Here is a 20,541-nt window from a genome sequence, read left to right on the forward strand (position 1 = left end):
GAGAACCTCCCCGACACGAATTAATATATCAAATCGAAGTAAATTTCGTGTAGAATCCGAATCTTCAAGAATTACCTGATTTGGAGTTACGAGTAGAGAGTTATGGCATGATTTGTGAAGGCTGTCAAAGGGTTGCGAAAATAGATTTTGCCCATGAGTTATTCTTCTCTCCCTCTTAGGTTTTCCTCCTCTATTTCTCAATTTCCCTCTATTTCCTTGTTTTATTAAAACATAGCATAATTTAGCAATGGGCTCAACAACTTAACACCCCCTCATTACTAATACCACACTTGGCCCAAAAGCCCATCTCATAATTCTTACTACATAATTCCACAAAATACCGAATAATTCCAAATAATTATTTAATTTCCGATTAAATTAAAATTAGAAAATATGGGGTGTTACATTAACAATGTTCAAGAACCTTACATTGGAATGGAATTTGAGTCTAAGGAAGATGCTTATTCTTTCTATGCATGTTATGCTAAATGTGTCGGATTTGGTGTATGCACTAAAAGTAGTCGTCGTTCAAAAGTTTCTAAACAACTTATTGATGTGAAATATGCTTGCACAAGATATGGGAAAAAATAAGAGTCTACAACACAAAATCCACGTCCTTGTTTGAAGGTGGAATGCGAAGTTGGCTTACATATTAAAATAAAGTGCGACAGAAAATGGGTCGTCCATGACTTCATCAAAGATCACAATCATGATATTTTTGCAACATATGCTCATTATTTTCCTTGTCATAGAAGCATCAATAAGTCTCAAAAGCAATGTATTGAAACTTTACAAAATGTTGGCGTCAAAACAAGTCAAATTTATGCAGCAATGGCCAAACAACACGGGGGATATGAGAAAGTTGGTTGCTTGGAGAAAGATATTAGAAATCATTTAGATAAGGATCGTCGTTTGTATTTAGATTTAGGAGATGCAAATACAATGTTAGAGTGTTTTATGCTTATGCGAGAAGAAAATTCAAAATTCTTTTATGCAATTGATTTGGATGACGACGGGCGCTCAAAAAATGTATTTTGGGTGGATGCAAATGGTAGAAATGATTATCAAGATTTTAGATATGTGATACCATTTGATACAACATATATCACAAACAAATATGAAATGCCATTTGCTCCCTTAATTGGTGTGAATAATCATTTTCAATCAAGATTGCTTGGTTGTGCATTACTAGCAAATGAGTCTTCAGAGACTTTTGTATGGTTGATGAAAATATTGCTTAGGGCAATGGGTGGAAAGCCTCCAAATACAATAATTACCAACCAAGACAGAGCAATGAAAGTGGCTATTAATGAGGTATTTCCAAATGTGCGACACCGTTTTTGTCTTTGGCATATACTTAGAAAGGTGCCCGAGAAGCTCAATCATGTAATAAGAGAAAGGGAGGATTTTATGGGATATTTTAACACGTGCATTTACAAATCTCGTTCAATACAATTGTTTGAAGATAAAGGGAAGGACATGGTAGAAAAATTCCAACTATCGGAGGATGGTTGGATTCAATCTTTATATGAAGAACGTGAACATTGGGTTCCTGTTTACATGAAAGATACATTTTTTGGTGGGTTGTCAACAACTCAAAGATCATAGAGCATCAACTCTTTTTTTGAAAAATATGTAAGCAAGAAAACAACTTTGAAGGAATTTGTTGAAAAATATATAGTTGCTTTGCAAGATAGAGAAGAAGCGGAGATGCAAGTTAATTTTAATACATGGCACAAGCAACCTGCTCTTAAAACTCCATCACCTTTTGAGAAGCAAATGTCAAATATTTATACACATGAAGTATTCAAAAAATTCCAAGTTGAAGTCATGGGATTATCCGGATGTCATCTTATGAATAAGGTAGATAACCAACTCAACTCTTTTACAATATTTAACTTTGGGAAAAATGAAGAATTTGTTGTAGAGTGGAATGCAAAGAAAGTGGAAATTTCTTATGTATGTCACTTGTTTGAGTATAGTGGATATCTTTGTAGACACTCGTTAATGGTCCTCCAATCTAATGGTGTCTTTAGTGTCCCATCACACTATATGTTACGAAGATGGACAAAGGATATTAGAAGTCTACACAAAAGAAAAATGAATGAAGATACTTGTTCCAATAAGGATAGATATGATCTTTTATATCAAAAGGCTTTCCAATTGTTGGAGGAAGGATCATTGAGTAATGAAATTTTTAACTTTGCATATCGTTCACTTGAAGATGCCTTGAAACAATGTGCAATAATTAATCAATCAATGAAAAATAGCAAAGAAAATGTAGGGAAGAACAAATTACTCGAGAAGAAACTACTTGATCCAAAAGTCTTAAAAACAAAAGGGGCTCCGAGAATAGTAAAGAGTGGCATTGAGAAAGTTCATAAGAAAATATGTAATGGTAGAATGAAAAAGGTTAGACTTTATTAATTTTTTGTGATTTCTTTCATCTCTATTTAACATAATTTCTAATTATTATCTCTTTTTTTATGTGAAAATGAAGCCTGCACTTGTTGAAAAAGAAGCAAGTAGTCCACTTGTTAAAAAATGAAGTCTGCACTTGATGTGGTTATTTGAAAGTGGTGGTTGCACCAACAACAATTTGGAGTAATATGTAGCTACATTGGAGTGACCAACTAATCTTCTCTTCCCAGCTTTTCATTTTCAAGCAAAAAATTAGGAATTTTTCTTCACCCACCTCCTAACCTTCTTGCCAACCCCTGGTGAATTTACCACAATATCCCTTGTTTCGGAAGTTCATTTCCGAAACTGTACTTATTTTCTTAAAAAAGGTGTTTTCGGAAATGTATCTCCGAAAATGTGTATTTTTTAATATAAAATATTGATTTCGGAGATGCATCTCCGAAATAAAGTTACATTTTCAGAAAATGTGGTGTTTCGGAAGTTCATTTCCGAACGCACCCCCCTTGGAGAATTCGGAAATGAACCTCCGAAAATATGTCTGGACAAAATAAAATGAAAAACAACAACAATTCGCTTTATTTAATCGGGTGAAGATTACAACGATAATATTACATAAAATTAAAGTTACATATTGTTGAACACGGGTAGGTGGGGATGAGAGAGTGGTGGGGAGAAAAAAAGGCTTCCAAATTTCAAAAGGTGTACTACTGTAAGTAACAAATGACGGAGGAGGTGTAACCGGGGCCGGAACATATGATGGAGGAGGTGGATGTCCGAAGGAAGAAGAACCGGAGGTACGTCCACCGCGAGACAAAGGAGCCAATCAATATAAGCTATAATTTATCATTATCATCAGGGGACGTCATTAAAAAAAATTGGGGAAAAAATCTTATTATTTTTAATCTTGATTTTTTAGAAATGACGTCCCCAGATGATAATGATAAACTATAGCTTACAATGATTGGCTCCTTTGTCTCGCGGTGGACGTACCTCCGGTTCTTCTTCCTCCGAACATCCACCTCCTCCGTCATATGTTCCGACCCCGGTTACACCTCCTCCGTCATTTGTTACTTACAGTAGTACGTATTTTTATTAACATGATAAATCCAATACAAAAACACTGTGCGATACAATCTGAAATCCGAACAAAACAAAACAAAACACGTCAAACAAAACAAAAACATGTTATTCTGCCCGACGAGCGTTACAAAATACGCATCAAACAAAATAAAAACATGTTATTCTTCTCGACGAGCGAACTCCTCCGAATGAAGATAATTATACCAATCTTCATCCCACTCAGTATCAGAACCATCAGCGTTGATCACGCCTGAAGCAGAACCAGTCAAAAGCTTCTTCTTCTCCTTCACCTCCTTCACCTCCTTCACCTCTTTCACCTCCTTCTTTGAAGAACCCTTTCTTCCCTTAGCGCCCTCTTTAGAAGACGCAGTCCTGCGTGCTTGTTGGTTGTCTGACATGTTCCTGTAAACAGTTGAAATCGATTAATATGCGAGACAAAATAAAAAACAAAAAATTTTGAACTTCTGATACATTTCGGAAGTTCATTTCCGAAAACTGGGATGGAGGTGTTTTCGGAAATGAACTTCTGAAACACCCCTGCGATGGAGTTTTCTGCAACTTCCATGGCAGACCCCTAAACCAAACTTCAAACCAAATCAAAATGCTTCTAAACAACCTAAATACTACTAACAACCTAACCATATATCATTTATGCAATTAAAACCCTAAATAACATGCATTTGAATAATAGATCTAAAAATTTCAAAACTTACAAAGTGTTAGGATTGAGGGCTTTTGAATGTTGTTTAGCAGTGTGATTGGAGCCTTGATGCAGCTTTGGAATTCTGTTTGCACAAATTTTCGCCTTTGCCACTTTTTGTTTTGATTTAGGGTAAATGATTGGGGGAGGGGGAGTGTTTTGATAAATCTGCAGAAATCGCAGTATTTCGGAAGTGAACTTCCGAAATAATGTTTTCGGAAATGCACTTCCGAAATAAGTCAATTTTTTCAAAAAAAAACGCTTTCGGAAATGAACTTCCGAAGCAGGGGTATTTTGGAATTTTCGCAGGGGGTGACCCCCATAGGGAGGTGGCCAAAGAAATTTTCAAAATTAGAGTTATATGAATTAGATTGACATTTGGTTAATTTGGTAGCTTGTTTTTGTATTATTTGTCTGTATTGGTGAAACTTAATTAATTTTATAAGTTTTTACTGTTCAATCCTAAGTTGATATTTATTTTTGTATCAGTAGTTTGTCTTGGTGAAACTTAATTAATTTCATAATGTTCTAAGTTGGTAATTATTTTTGTATTAGTTGTTTGTCTTGGTGAAACTTAATTAATTTCATAAGTTTTTAAGACCTTGTTGAAGATAGAAAATAAAATATTGAATATGATATCATAATTCTATTCTTACTAAGTGAGTTCATAGTAATAGATATATTATGTGCATTCAATTAAGAAAAGAAAAAAATAATTGTTTTGTCTTATACTAAAAAATAATTAAATAATATATAAATATAAATCTATAAAAGGATTATGCAACCTGCAAGGTAGGGGTGGACATGAAGTAACCACCCGATACTAACCGACCGAACCGAAAGCAAATTTTATTAATGGGTCGAGTTAGTTCGGGTGGACGGGTTGAGCGGGTGGTTGAAGTGGATAATGTAGGGTATGTTAGGTCGGATTCGGTTGAAATTATTGGATCCGTCGGAATCCGAGACCGACCGATGTTATTTTATTACTACTGTTATAGTCATTCTGGGTCCAAAATATGAGGCCCAATACTGGGATTCACAGCCCAATTATCTCAATTAAAACCTCTAAGTTCAGAATTTTCTAACCTAACCCTAATGGGAGTTGCAAGCTTCGGCGGCCATCCTCTCTCTCGATCTCTGATTCAAACCAACCCAACAACAAGTCTACGCCATATCCCTCAATCTGAATCTGGTAGGTATTCTGCTATGTTCATCTTTGTTCTTCTTTGTCTACTAAACCCTAAGTTACTTTATTTTCTTGATTTTTTCTAATTTGCTTTCTAATCCTTCGAATGAAATTTGAACATTCAGGTTTTATGTTACTTCAAGAGTTCTTTGAGTCAAATGAAGGTTAGTATTTTGGTAATGTTTTAAGAGTTTTATAATCTTTTTATTATGTTCTATTAACTCCATTGTTGTTCTTTTTTAGGGAGAAAACTAAGGAGCCGGAGAAATGCAAGGAGTTTGAGAGATTCAAGGAGCTAGAAATTTGCAGAATAACCGTAAGTTTATGTTTTAATTTATGAATGCTTATGTTTGTTTATTTTATGTGGCCAAGTAGCTTAATTTGTTTCTGTTTCTGTAAGTTTATGAAGCATTTTTGTATGGCTACACACATAAGATTAACATTAAGTCAGATCTGTTTTGATTTTAATTGTGAAGGTTCAACAAAGTGTTTCAAGGTTCAACATAGTGGTATAACGAATGGTGATTCCTCTTTCAAGGTAATAATTGTTAAGGCTTTGAATCAACCTTTGATTGTTATCTAGGTTCTGTTTATTCTCTCACAGTTGTTTTATTGTTTGTATAATCTTGTTGCAGTTTGAAAGAGCACTAAAGTTTTCAGAAATTAAAGGCCCTTGAGAATGTTTCCTTTTTATTTGTCTGTTATGGTAGAACTTGTTGATTTTCCTCTGTTTGTTTGTAAATCTGGTTTACTATCACAATATTGAGATTGACTATTGTCTTGTCTATGCAGGCAAAACTTGTTTATGATGTAGGGGGTCTTCTGGTCAAGAACAGCAACTCAAACCAAGGTAAGCTAACTTTTATACAACAACTGCAATTAGCTTATAGTTTATATATCTCCAAATCTCTATGACATGCCAAATCTCTATTACATGCTTATTGTATGAGTGATTTTTTGTGCTTGTTGTAAGAAGCTTTGCTCAATTCTAAATAATAGTTCACGTAGCAAATTCTTTCCTTATATTGTAACTCATTGGTTCTATTGCTGATTTCAAATTTTACAATAGAAATAAGGTATGAGGCAAGGTATATTGAGATTTTCAACTTTAACTAATTGGTGCTTACTCGTTTTAATGGTCAGACTCACGGTGCTTGGCTTCCGCCTTGGCTTGCTGTACACTACCTTCGTTGTAAGGTGAGTTTTTGTTCTATAACATGCGACATTTGTTAGAACAGCCTTCTTCACAAGTTCTGAGAATTTAATTTTTTTTGTTAGTCTATGGGTGAGACTCCTTGGAATGAACATGGGAAGCCTCTATTGGAAGTGATAGCTCAAAAGGTACTATATAGCATTGATTTTGGCTCAGTCTTTTTGCTTGTGTTATTCCTTCAACCACTTTATCGAGATTTAATTATTCTTTATCACTACAAGCAAGTGTTATTGATTTTGTATCTTAATGCTTTTGCTATGTATTCTAGGCCCTAGAGAAAAAGTCACAAGCTGGAAAGTGGGCTGAACCTCATTTGGAAATAGTTAAAACTGTAAGCCCTTCATTTAGAAACAGCACCCTGACCTCAAGGTAAATTCAACTCTCTACTCCTTTATTACTTTTTTTAAGGTTTTAATTTGACCTATTTTAATGACAATATTTTATTTCTTAATTTGGATTTATGGTTTTATGTTAATAAATATGTGTTTTTTTTTCTGTTGTTAATGTGTATGTTAATGGGGATGGTTTATATAAAATTTATGAGCTTTAATGTTGTGTACTCAAATCAAATATTGGTAATTTATTCATATTAAATTATCATCAACATAATTGTTTTTTTAATAAAATTGTTATTATTACTATTGACTTTGAATTTTATCATTAATATTGATCAATTACTCTATTAATTTATCATTAATATAATTTTTTTTTGTTTACTTTTGAATTTTATTCATTATTGATTTATATTTTTGTTAATTATTATTTGTCACTGATGTTTAAATTCTGTATGACAGGTATTGCATGAATGAGTTAGATGAATCATGGACAAAATACTTAATATCCTATATGTTGTAAATTGTAAAAGTATTATAGACATAAATATTACTAAATATTATATTTTTAATATTTTTTTTAATGTTTTAGTTAAAATAATTTTAGTAAAGATTTACTAGGTTTTATCAGATTTAAGAAAAAACATTTCATAAAAAATTAAAATAAAATTGTTTAATTTTTTTTTTACTATATTTTAGTCAAGACAATTTAATTACAAATTTAAACATTGTCTTAATTTGGGCTAAAATTTTAAACCGGCCCAACAATTGAGAGCAAAATTTCATATAAAAAATTCAGATTGGGCTTAAAATTAAAATGATCCAATAATAAATTAACCGAAAAAAACCGATACTGCTGACCGAACCGCTTAAACCCGAACCCGAAAAAACCGATTGGCCCAGCGGTCGGAATTTGGGCCCTACCATCTCACCCGTGGGTTGGTTCGGTTCAGAGTTTTGGGCCCGAATCCGAACCGAACCGATCCGTTGTCCACCCCTACTGCAAGGTAGGATTCTAGGAAAAAAACAAAAAAGTGACAACTTAGGTATATGAAAATAATCCGGCGAGTGGTTAAAGAAGAGTGGGTAAGCCACTATTTATAGCATTCGGCGAGTGGTTAAAGAAGAGTGGGTAAGCCACTATTTATAGCATTTCTCTTTTAATATATAATAACTAGTAAGATACATGTGCTTCCGCACGGGTAAATTTATTTAATATTGTATGAAATTATATGTATAAATTTAAAATAAATGATTTAATTATAAATGAAAAATATCATATAAATTTAATTATATTAAATAATTATATAAAAAAAGAATCTGTAAGATAAAGATAAAAAAAATAAAATTTTAACATTTAAAAATAAAAATTATCTCTCAATTTATAGTAATTGTTGATTAAAATAAAATAGATACTTTGTTGATAATGAACCGTGAAAAAAAATTTATTTGATGCGTTATAAAATATATTTAAATATAAATGTAAAATGAAAAATAATCATATGAATTTAATTGTATTAAATAATCATAAAGAAAAGAATCGTGAAATGAAGAAAGAAAAAATTAAAAATAAGGATATTATATCTCTAATAAAAACAATGATTGATTAAAATAAAATAAGTATTGTGTTGATAGTGATCTGTGAGATTACAATATTTTTTATTTTATTAAAATTAAAAAATAATTTATTTTTTAGAGATGATAAATAAATAGAGGGAAAAAATTAAAATGAAAGTAAGAAAGTGTGGGAAGAAAATTTGAGAAAAATTTGAAATTTTAATTAATATAGAGAAAGTGTGTAATGATAGATTAAAATAAATTAAATATTGTATTGATAGTGACCCGTGAGATAAATAAATATTTAATTTTATTAAAATTAAAAAATAGATTATTAATAATTTATGTGAATAAATGGAAAATAATTAAAATGAAAGTAAGAAAGTGTGGGAAAATGAAATGTGAACGAAATTTGAAATTTTAAGTAAGAGAGAGATGAAGTGTATTGGGGAGAAAAAGTTAGTTATTGAAAAGTTAAAAGTTGGACCAATGAGAAACCAACAATTGGCGCTTGATTATTGAAAAGTTAAAAAAGTGGTATGTTATTTTGTTAGTTACAGAATTGCCCTTTTTTATGTATATTTTTTTTAGCAAAGGGCATATTAGTCACATTGGTCAATCTATTATTAATTGCTTGTATAGTAGATTAAAAAAAGAACAAAAATGATTTACTATTAATTCATTAAATAAAGAGCTTTGCTATATTGACACTTAATTTATAACACCGTATGTGTTACACCGTATCCTTGTGTTTCACTTGTGAATGTGGCTTAAATTCCCAAGCATATAAAAATAATAAGAGGTTTGCTATGTTTACAACAAAATCATACACCATTTGTTACACCGTATGAAATACATAGCATGTGCATGTGTTTGGTTAGTGTCAGAACAAAAAAACAATAATAATTAAATATTATAAAATTGCAAAACCGTAGAATACTACGATGTAGGTGTCATTGCAAGTGTACAGATAGCATTTCTGAAATAATAAATGAAGTAGATAATGGACTATAGAGTATATGTATACAGTCTAGATGTCAACATGGGAGTCATCATATCATTGCAGACATCGCTCTATATATAGGACTACGTCTATAAAGTATTATATTCGCTCCAAATATCCTCTTCACTCACAAATTTAAGATTCAATGGCGACGAAATGTTTTGCTATTTTTATTTTTCTGAGCGTTGTGGTGGTTGCCGGCGGTGGCAGCCATCAGGACGGCGACTATCCGCCGGCTCCGCCTAACCCTTTTGTGATTACCCAATATTCTCCGCCTCATTCTCCATCACCACCAACACCACCACCAACTTTATCACCACCACCACCACCAAAAACCTCTTCTCCGACTTCTCCGAAGAAATTAATTATAATATTGTCTGTGGTTTTGGAGATGTGATATTATTTGATACAACATATATCACAAACAAATATGAAATTCCATTTGCTCCCTTAATTGGTGTGAATAATCATTTTCAATCAAGATTGCTTGGTTGTGCAATACTCTGTTTGGGCGTATCATGCATGATGAAAACTAATGAAAATAGCCCTAAAGCCAAATCCAGAAGAACTCATACAATGCACATGAATACTAAAACAAATGAAAATTTTAAAAACCTTTGACCTAACGAAATGACCGAAGGGAGGGGCACAATTGAGGTATGACAACGTTTAAAGTATTTAGTTAGCAACATGCGCGTGAGCGCGCACGCGCATACAAATATATATATATATATATATATATATATATATATATATATATATATATATATATATATATATATATATATATATCATAAGTTCTCTCAATTTCCTCCTAACTTGTAATTCAAGTACCCGCAAAATCATGATAATCAAATTTTTGGTTGCAGTCAAACTGGGTCTCCTTGGCTGCGGAGGTTAGGTGTGACATGTCAACGGATCCTCTAAATCCATTTATAAATACATATATACTCACCATCTATTCACCACCTCCTCATACGATATCTCTGGGCTTTGATAATACTGCACCACCTATGGCGAATTTTCCCTTTACAATCAAGACTTCAGTTTTTATTATTTTAGGGATAACATGTGAAACAGTTTTTGTTATATCTGCTACTGGCTTAAGTATTTGGTTTTTATTCAAATACTTAAGAAAAGTAGAAAGAGGAGGAATGTCACAGTAGCTTCGTGGCGACCATCAATAAGTATTTAAGTGTAATTTCTTTTATAAACAAGAATAAAGTCTAATAATAATGGTATTTGTTTTTTTTATTTCTGTCATATCTTTTTTATTTCTTGAAATATTCTTAATGGTGTTTTTTAATGTAATCTCTTTTTCGATGCTTTGCATCGGGCAGAGTTCTAAAGGAAAATGAAGGAGTGTTATGGCTTTGGAATTTGCTGGTGGCTTTGGATTACGAGAAATAACATTTTATTCAAAGAGGATATATATTATGTTGGGAATATTGTGAATGATATTAAATCGGTTTTTGGCATTGGTCTGTTATTCGTAGTAAGCATATGGGTTGGAGTAACTTTTATGATTTTTGGAAATGATCCTTTAGTATTTAAATAAGTTGTAATGTATTGTAATTGGGCAAAATAACCCTTATACCCAATTAATAAATTTTCTTTTTCTTATAAAAAAATGTAAAAAATTAATAATAATGATATGCAATCTGTGGCCGCTGTTTTTGAGCATAAGCTGATATTCTTTGTACAAATGATAGATTTCAAACGAGAGCAAAATAAGGACGAACAGAATAAGAGCTCCAACCACAGCTGCAATAGATATGAGAATGATCATTACCATTGAGAATCGGGATGCAGCCGGAGGAGAAGCTTGCGGTGGTGGGGGAGGAAGAGGTGGCGGCGGAGGACTGTAATCCGTAATAACGAACGGATTTGGAGGGGAAGGCGGACCATTCGGTGGCGGAGGGAAAGATGCAACCTTCTCTGCTCCAACCATTGAAAATACAAGAAGAATGATAGTTGCTACAATGGTTAGCTTCATAACACAAAGGAAAAAGTAACTTTTCTGTTGCTCTTCTCAAATTTCTATGTGTGTTCTGAGTAACTTTTGTGCATATATATACTTGGTAGTAATCAGGGCCGACCCAAACAGTTTGGTGGCCCTGTGCCAATTTTAAAATTTAAACTTATAATATAAAAGTAATTTTTTTTTTATAAAAGTAGTCTATTTTATAAATAAAGATGTATGATAAAAAATATAAATATATTATGATTTTTATATTTGACATGTATTTACTGATGTTTATGTTAGCTAATATAATGTAGCTTGCTATTAATTTTATGTAATAGATAATGTATGTAATATTAATGAAATCAAGAGTAAGATCATAGTATTCTTATTCACTGCAAGCTTTTTTATGTCAAATTGTATTTGCATATATTTATTGCTCAAAACAATTTAATTTAAGCAAAAATAAAAAATGGTTTACAATTTTTACATATTAACTACAACATCAAAATTAAAATTGATAAGAAAGAAAATAATTTTGTTATCCAAATTTTGTTGATATAAGTTGATAGATTTGAAAATACACATTTCACTTGAATAAAACTTAATCTAAATTTTTTAAAAATGTTACTTAATTAAGTTTAGTTAATAAGTTTAAATCTTAAACTCATAAACATTGTCAAGTAAAAAAAAGAATTAATTTTGTAAGCAAATAATTAATCTTTATTCTCAAATCACATTATTTTCTATGTAAACTAAATGCATATCATAGAAAAACATAGTCTTAGGTATAAATATTTCTTAAGATGCTCATGAATTATAGAAATTAATTACTGGTTAAATAAGCCAATATGTTGTTAATATGTTGTTATTAGCATTTGAAATTGAGTATGGTGTGACTTTTGTGAGTATACCATGTACTAGTATATGTGGTGTCGTTTTCTTTACCTCCCCGTTTCACTTGGGAGGACGGCACGCTAAACCCTTCACGCGAAATTTGGAAGGAGAATGCGCCCGTGGTGGGATGAATTTTATTTCAGTTCTTCCTACGATATCACACGAACTTTCTTATTTGTCCTACGAGTAGGAAAGGGGAAAAAAGATCTCAACTAAACCCTAGGAGTTTGCTAAGTGTGGGGATTTACACCTAGACTAGAAATTCTGGAGTCCGGGAGGTCGGTTATACATAGGGAAGTGTTTAAACACCCTACATATCTGTAGTACTCTACAGGAACCTTCTCTGTGTCATTGTGTTTGTGTTTGCTGCTAATGATTGGGAAAGTTTCTCCTTTGTGTTAGGAGAAGGAATTGAATTGATTGAAGAAAGACAGACAGATAGACAGACTGACTATTTTTGGTATTTTATTAGCTCGCTGAGATTCCTTGTGAACCTCATGCCTACATATCCCTAGTGGAAGTCAGAGCTTAATGTAGTTCGGGGAACTAACTAGGGAAATTAATTGTTTTTGGTGCCTTGCTTGAAGCTCAAGGTTGAAGCTTGGAATTAAATCTCTGTTTACAGTAAAGAGACATGAAATTATCTCTACAGAGAGGTATTTGTACTATTCTACCACAAACATTTTGAAAGAGTGACAGAATAACTGGATTCATTTCATTCAAGAGGGGGACCTTACTTGGGTGTACAAGTATGCCAGTCAGATGCCTCTTAAATGAAAGAAAAATGCTCGTCCAAATTAGGGAAAGTGTACAAGTCTGGGGATGTGCCAGAGCATGTCTTTCAGAGTCCTAAATGGGAGACTTTGATTGAAATTGAAATTGAAATGTTTGTTTGTTTGAATGTGGTAGAGTAGTAAAAAATATCTCTCTATAGAGATAAGCTATGTCTATCTACTGTATGAAAGATTTGACTTTAGCTGGCTTGTATGAGGCCCAAGCTTGAGGCTTTTTGATTGATTTATTAATGTTATTGACTCTGGGAGATGGCTCCATTGGGGGTTAATTACAGGGTATTTTTGTGTTCTGTACAAAGCCCAGAATTGAGGCTGACTCTGTTTAGGGAGACTCTATTTGTGTGCCTTGTACAAAGCCCAAGGTTGTGGCTGACTGTTGAGGATAATTGAATGAATGACTTTATTTTATGTGCCTTGTACAAAGCCCAAGGTTGTGGCTGACTCTAGCTAGGGAAAACATTATTTTCTGCCTTGTACAAAGCCCAAGGTTGTGGCGGACTCTTAAATGAATTAAGTATGGATGACTATATGGGGAAAAGATCCTAAGTGTTAGGAATCTTTGACACATGAAAGATATGGTTTATCTGCCTTGTACAAAGCCCGAGGTTGTGGCTACTGAGTGATGAAGAACTCACTGGGGAGACTCTATTATCTGCCTTGTACAATGCCCAAGGTTGAGGCTGACTCTTGACAGGGGAGTTTTATTGTTTGGTGCCTTGTATGAAGCCCAAGGTTGAGGCTAACTGTTTTTGTTGGTTTTAACTCCACTGGAGATTAAAAAGACTGTTTTTCTTTGGAAGCTAACCCTTTCCAGGGATTTTGACTCAACTGGTGAATTTGTCTGTTAAAAGACTGACTTTATCATGTTTTTTGGAGGCTGACCCTTTCCAGGGGTTTTGACTCTTTTGGGGAAATTATCTCCTAAGAGAATGAAATTATTCTTTTGACTTTTTATTAATTGACTTTGGAGGCTAACCCTTTCCAGGGGTTTTGACATTTTAGACAGATGTTGGAGGCTAACCCTTTCCAGGGGTTTTTGACATTTTGATTGATTTGGGTAGCACTCCATTAATTATTAAGGGATGAAAGGATTGGCAGAAAGATTATCTAGTGAGACTTCTTGTTTAAAGCCCAAGATGAAGGCTGACTCAATGCTGAGAATGACCAAAACATAGATCCTAGACTCTGCTAAGGAAGATTGATGAAGATAAGGGTGACAGAGACTGTCCATGTCTCTCATTCCAAAAAGGTGTACTCAATGCAAAATTGAGACAAACTTAGCTTGTTTTAAGTCTGGTTTAAATTGGAAGAAACTCACCAGGGTAGGCTAAAAGGTGACTAAAGACCTGTTCCTATGTTTGTAAGAAACCTGATGGGTCCTTGTATACAAGCTCAAGAGGAAGCTGGAAATGCTTTTAAGAAGCCTGTGGGTCCTTGTACAAAGCCCAAGAGGAGGCTAATCGAGGGTCCTTGTTGTAGCACAAGAGAAAGCTTATGTGGTTTTGAACTTATTTTGGCTCTAAGCAAATGGGTAAGAGGTTTCACCGGGAATAATTCCTCTTTGGGTGGATGTGTCCTATTTATTTGGATTCTAAGGTTTTTGCCAAGATGTTTCACCGGGAATAATTCATCTTGGGGGTTTGAACTACAGATCTCTAATTAGGAAAGAGCCTTCACCGGGAAGACATTCTCAATCCTAGGTCATATTCCTATAATATATATATAGTTTAACTGTCCTAAGGTTTATACTCAAACGCAGTTCTAAACTAATATATGCACAGTTTATATTTGACAGTAATTTAAATAAAGACTGTAAATTGAAAGCTTGTAAAGCCTAACCTGGATGGAGTGGAGGCCATTGAAGAATGTATGTACAGAGCCTCAACAGTAATTTTGTTGTTTTGTTGATAACAGTTGAATATATATATATGATAAACAGTTAAGGGTTTTTTTTGAAAACAGAAGAAGTGAAGATGGACAAAGGTCACATAGGTATCTGAAGAGTTTCACCGGGAATAATGCCCTTCAAATACCAGAAGAATGTTTTGAAAACAGAAAGAAGATTTTGAAAATACAGTTTTGAAAACAAGCTAAGAAGAGAAGGTGTTTGGGACTTACACTCTATTAGAGGCCCAGTACTTTACAGTACTGGTGATAAAAATAAATTTGAAAAAATGATTTGGAATGATACAAGGTTTTGTTGTTTGAAAACCCTAATCATTTGATTTTATCAGAGATTGAAAATAGTTTTGAGATTTGACAAAAGTCAACTTAATTAAAGCAAAGATGAAGATTTATGCCTAATTAAGACCTAAGTGATTAGGGTTTTATCATAAATTTATTTACAAAAATGATTAGGTTAAAACAAAGTGAAAATATGTATTAAAGTATTTAAGAAAACACCTAAAAACATACTATTTTAAACCTAATAAAAACATGTGAAATAAATAATATTTTTATGATCTTTTTTATTATTCACAAAATAGAGATATTAAATAGCATGTGTGTAAAAAATGAAGTGAAAATAAATTAATTTGATAGGTTAATTAATTATATGAAGTTGTGAGAAAATTGAAAGAAATAAGTGATAAAAAATAATGTTTTGGCCTCACCATGGTTTGAACCCACGCCCTTGAAGCCAACAACTCAAAATAACACCACTGCGCCAACGCGCGTTTGGTGTTAGTAAGTTGCCTCCACTTGGTCATATTTCAAAACAAGTTGTAATTCCTTAAAAAATAAAAGAATCAAAAAGTCTGGGGCGAGGGGGATTCGAACCCCAGACTTGTGGCATGATGATACTAAAGGCGCATGTGTGGCCACTAGGGCAAGTTGTTTAGTCGTTTATAAAACGCTTTCAGTTAAATATATTTTAAACCCTCCCCTGAGAAATTAAAAATGGCGCCACCACCATCTTCGTCTTCAACCTCAAGCTCCATGATTTTTTTGAATTTCTGAACTCACTCGTTTCTCAATCATTTGCCATGATGTAAACACGAAACTTGCTCTAAATTCACTCACGATTCTAAATATGTAACTAACATGAACTAATATTAACTACATCTAATTAATTTAACAGAAATCGTGAAGAACCCTAAAATTTCAAAATCAAATTAAATGACTATACTGAAAGATAAATGAATGATGATAGAGGGTTTTCAATCCTCTGATGATGCTGAACAAGATAGAATCGAGCTATTTCACAAAGAGTACTTAAATTATAGAGGTGAAGTTCAGAAACTTACCTCTGAAACTGAAGGTCGTGAGGATGATTGAGAGCACCTGGGCTTGAATGAATGATCTCAATAGCTTCCCTGAGACTCAATGATGCTAACTGGATGCTTATTGTAGCTTGAATCCTCCTGAATTGCTCTATGGACCTCCCTCGATTTCAGCTTCAAGTGAACATGGAGGTTGTTGAATTTGGAGTTACAGGTGAGCTGCAGCCATCTGGTTAGCTCCACTATGACCTAGGGAGTGTGTCTGAATGATTGGTTTGGCCTGAGACTCCCTGAGTTACTCCATGGACCTCCAACTGCAAATGCTTCCAAGTGAGAGCAACAATGGTGTTCCTCCACTTACAGAAGTGATCCAGGTGCTTGGATCACCTCAAATGACCTCCCTTGAGATGTTGGAATGCTCACTTTCCAAAGATGAGCTTTGGTTTGAAGAAAACGATTCTTCTTGCCAAAGAACTTTGAAAAACAATGAACAAGAGGAGAGAAAGAGAAAGCAAGTAATTGAGTTGCTTTGGTGTCTTTTTTGAATGAGAATGAGGCCTCTATTTATAGGCAATTGGTTCAGTACTGAGTGAGAGTGTGAGCTTGCTTAGTGAAGTTGATTTGGTTTCTTAGCCATGAAGAAAGTTTGCAAATATCTCTTATGCAATGATGGGAATTTTGATTCCATTTGATCAATCCCCTAGCCCTCGATTTTGCTTGATCTTAGGGGACCAAATTGCTGCAGAAATGAGCTCCAATTGGTTGGGAGAAGATTCCTTTGATGAATCACCAATTTGTCATAAATTCAAAAATGCAATCATTACATAATCACATGCATTTGTTTTTGGAATCTTCTCTAATCCTTATGCAATGATGAAAATGGATGTATGGCATGGTTTCAGATGTGTTATGGGTCGTGTAGCATCCATAAGAGAGGTTATTTGCACAAAATTTGCAAAGTCAAAAAGTGTCCATGACCTATAATTTCACTTCATGAGGCCAACTTTGAACAAGCATAACTCCTAGCTCAAATTGAATTTGGAGAAGGTTGAACACAATTTGGAAAGCCCTAAACATCTACTTCAAATCATTAGTTTATGTCTTCTTCAGAATCACTTGGGAAATTTGTGAAAAATGAGGTCAAAGTTGGAAGAAAACTAGGTTAAAACACTTAGAAAAATTTCTAAGTGTTTATGACCTAAACCTCAAAATCTCCAAAACTTCATAAATGGTTGATCTTTTGAAAAAAGTTCCTTTGTAAGATGTTGTTTTATTTTGCAAGATCTACAACTTTCATGTTGGAAGTTTTTTGAGTTGTGTAGGTGAAATTTTGAGATCTCACCATGCCTTTAAAAACCCTAATTCCCGACTTTTCGCTCCTTGATGAATTTCTTTGAATTTCTTTGGCCAAATGACTTTGACATCCATATATTGATGATATTGATCTTTGAAAGTCATTTTTTGACCAAAAACCTTAAAAGTCAATGATGATCCTTCACAGTTGACTTTTTTCCTGACAAAGTGAATTTTTGGGCTTTTGTGTAGAAATAAGATCTTCTCCCCAAATGGATGATATAAATGGATTATATGGAGGTAGTAGAGATCCTTGAATCATGTCTTGAGTTTTGGATTCATGCCCTGATCAGAAGTCAACTATCTTGGTGAATTAGGTCAAAACCCTAATTTGTCGACCATGTGAAAGTAATGACTGTAGACTTTGAATTGAAGTGTGATGTCCAGTAGATCTTGTAATATGAGTTATTTGAAGAAGATTGATGTCTTTGAATGACCCTCTGGAGCTTTTTAGGGTTTCCCAAATGTGATCCCTGATTTTAGTCCTTGATAGGCTCAAAACCCTAGTCTGGTGACCTGAGTAAGCCTGTACTCAGATGACTGGATGTCTAATCAATCATAGATGAGAAAAATGAAGTTTTTGAGCTCCATGATTGTATTAGAGGCTAATCTTTGTATTGATTGATCCTTTGCCTGAGCTTTCTTGTCTTTGTGCATCCTCGATTAGGTATCAGATGGAGAAATGACTGCTCTGGGTACTTGTCTTGACCTGATGAAAAATCCTGAAGATATGTCATCTCAGGGGGGTCAAAAATTAGGGTATGACAGATGCCCCTATTTAAGTTTCTTTTATCTGGAGGGAGAGAGATTGAGATCTCGATCTCTCCTGCGTAAAAGAGACTTAAATATCAAAGAATGCCCGAATTTTGGGCGCTCCTGAGATGTTGTAATTGATAAGATCTTTGCATGATTTGATCCCGTTGTCGCACTTGGCGGGGAATGAGGAGACTAACTCCTGCAGAAATACTTGATGTGGATTCTGGTGAATGGATGGCAATGCAAGATGCGCAATCCATCTTCTTTAACTAAGTGTTGATACTTAGAAAAAGGTAAACCACTTCTCCTCGTTTCGGATGTCTATATCTCGAAACTGGTCTCGGTTGTGTTTGGACAATATCTCAGATAAAGAGAAAATTTCCAACGGTCTGTTTCCTCATCAAACTTCTTACCAGCGCTTGGAGGTAAGATGCCATTTGACGGCTGTAGAGAAACTTCAAAGGTTTGTTTCCTCATCAAACTTCTTATCAGCGCTTGGAGATAAGATGCCATTTGACGGTAGTAAAGAAACTTCAAAGGTTTGTTTCCTCATCAAACTTCTTATCAGCGCTTGGAGATAAGATGCCATTTGACGGTAGTAAAGAAACTTCACCATCTTCCCTTTTGACTTGACGTCTTTGAAAGAATGTCATATGGCCTCATGATCTTTTGAGGAGCTAATGACTTCGTTTGAAGGCGGACGAACTGTTTTCGGGGTGAAAACTGCCATTCGTCAGCTGATGCCTGGGGAATCAACGAACTATTTTCCTAAGAGGAAAACTGCCATTCATCGACTCTGTGGGGAGTTAAGCATCCCAGAAACAGACAAACTGTTTGAAGAAACTGCCATTTGTCGATCTCTTGAGTATTTAGCAGACAAACTGTCTTTTCTTGGGAAAAGACTGCCATTTGCCAATTGCTAGGGGAGCAAACTGTCTTCTACTGGGAGAGACTGCCATTTGTCGACCTTGTCATGAAAGAAAGTGAGCAAACTGTCTTCTGCTGAAAGAGACTGCCATTTGCTGACTTTGTTGTGATAGAAAGTGAGCAAACTGTCTTCTGCTGAAAGAGACTGCCATTTGCTGACTGCTGGGGAAACAAACTGTCTTCTACTGGGAGAGACTGCCATTTGTAGACCCTGTTACGAGAAAGTGAGCAAACTGTCTTCTGCTGAAAGAGACTGCCATTTGCTGACTCCTGGGGAAACAAACTGTCTTCTACTGGGAGAGACTGCCATTTGTCGACCTTTGTTATGATAAAGTGAGCAAACTGTCTTCTGCTGAAAGAGACTGCCATTTGCTGACTCTGTTGGAGAATCTGAACTATCTTCTGGACGAAGACTATCATTCACTGACTCCGCTGGGGAATCATTTGTCGATCTGCTGGGAGATTCTGAATTTTCCTTTGACAAGAAGTGGCACCTCTTGACCCTGCTGGGGAAATACCAAACCTGTAGGGAGCTCCGGAATGTGAAACAGACTATCTTATCTGAAGAAGACTGTCGAATGTCGCTCTGCAGGAGATTCTCAGTTGAGGGATTCCAAAAGTGAACAAACTATCTCTTTGAGGGAGACTACCATTTATTGACTTGCTTGGGGAAATCTCTCTACATGGATCGTTGTCTTGAAGGAAAAAGTTTCTCCAGGACTTGCAGGGGAAACTTGAGTTCATGCCTTAATGACTTAGGCATTCTCATGATTTAAAAGCCTAATTTGACTATGCAGTTATGATGTAATGTATGCATGAATATTATGACAATAATAAAGTGTAAAGTGAATGTGAACAGAATTGTCGCGGATGTGAAATCCTATGATACGACTGAAATTCTTGTGGATCAGAAGATGTCCTCTTCTTGGAGTTCGAACTCTCTCGGGAATGTCGGGTTATCAGATGTCCGCTGTTTGAAATGAGTAATATGAATTGAAGTAAAGATCCGTCATCGGGAGATGTTCGCAAAGCGACCTCATGGGGAAATATCGGTTCCCGGAGTCTCACCCGTTCTTGGAGCAACTGTTTGCATTCTTCCTATTGTTTGTAAACCTTTAGAAAGAAATTTCACCTTTGT

The 20,541-nt window shown here is 34.4% G+C and overlaps 2 long non-coding RNA genes and 1 pseudogene across 2 annotated transcripts; all 3 read left to right on the forward strand.

The window, feature by feature from the left end:
• The first annotated feature begins 435 nt into the window (after positions 1-435).
• On the forward strand, positions 436-2,548 carry LOC131641644 (protein FAR-RED IMPAIRED RESPONSE 1-like; annotated as a pseudogene).
• Positions 2,549-5,519: 2,971 nt separating this feature from the next.
• LOC131641642 (uncharacterized) lies at positions 5,520-6,204 on the forward strand. The gene is made up of 5 exons (XR_009295580.1): positions 5,520-5,551; positions 5,631-5,703; positions 5,864-5,925; positions 6,023-6,093; positions 6,180-6,204. It is a non-coding gene; the product is annotated as an uncharacterized LOC131641642 (long non-coding RNA).
• A 465-nt stretch (positions 6,205-6,669) lies between these two features.
• On the forward strand, positions 6,670-7,451 carry LOC131641643 (uncharacterized). The gene is made up of 3 exons (XR_009295581.1): positions 6,670-6,728; positions 6,869-6,969; positions 7,395-7,451. It is a non-coding gene; the product is annotated as an uncharacterized LOC131641643 (long non-coding RNA).
• Positions 7,452-20,541: the final 13,090 nt, after the last annotated feature.

The sequence above is a fragment of the Vicia villosa genome, unplaced genomic scaffold (genome assembly GCF_029867415.1).
Source record: "Vicia villosa cultivar HV-30 ecotype Madison, WI unplaced genomic scaffold, Vvil1.0 ctg.003901F_1_1, whole genome shotgun sequence".
Taxonomy (NCBI): domain Eukaryota; kingdom Viridiplantae; phylum Streptophyta; class Magnoliopsida; order Fabales; family Fabaceae; genus Vicia; species Vicia villosa.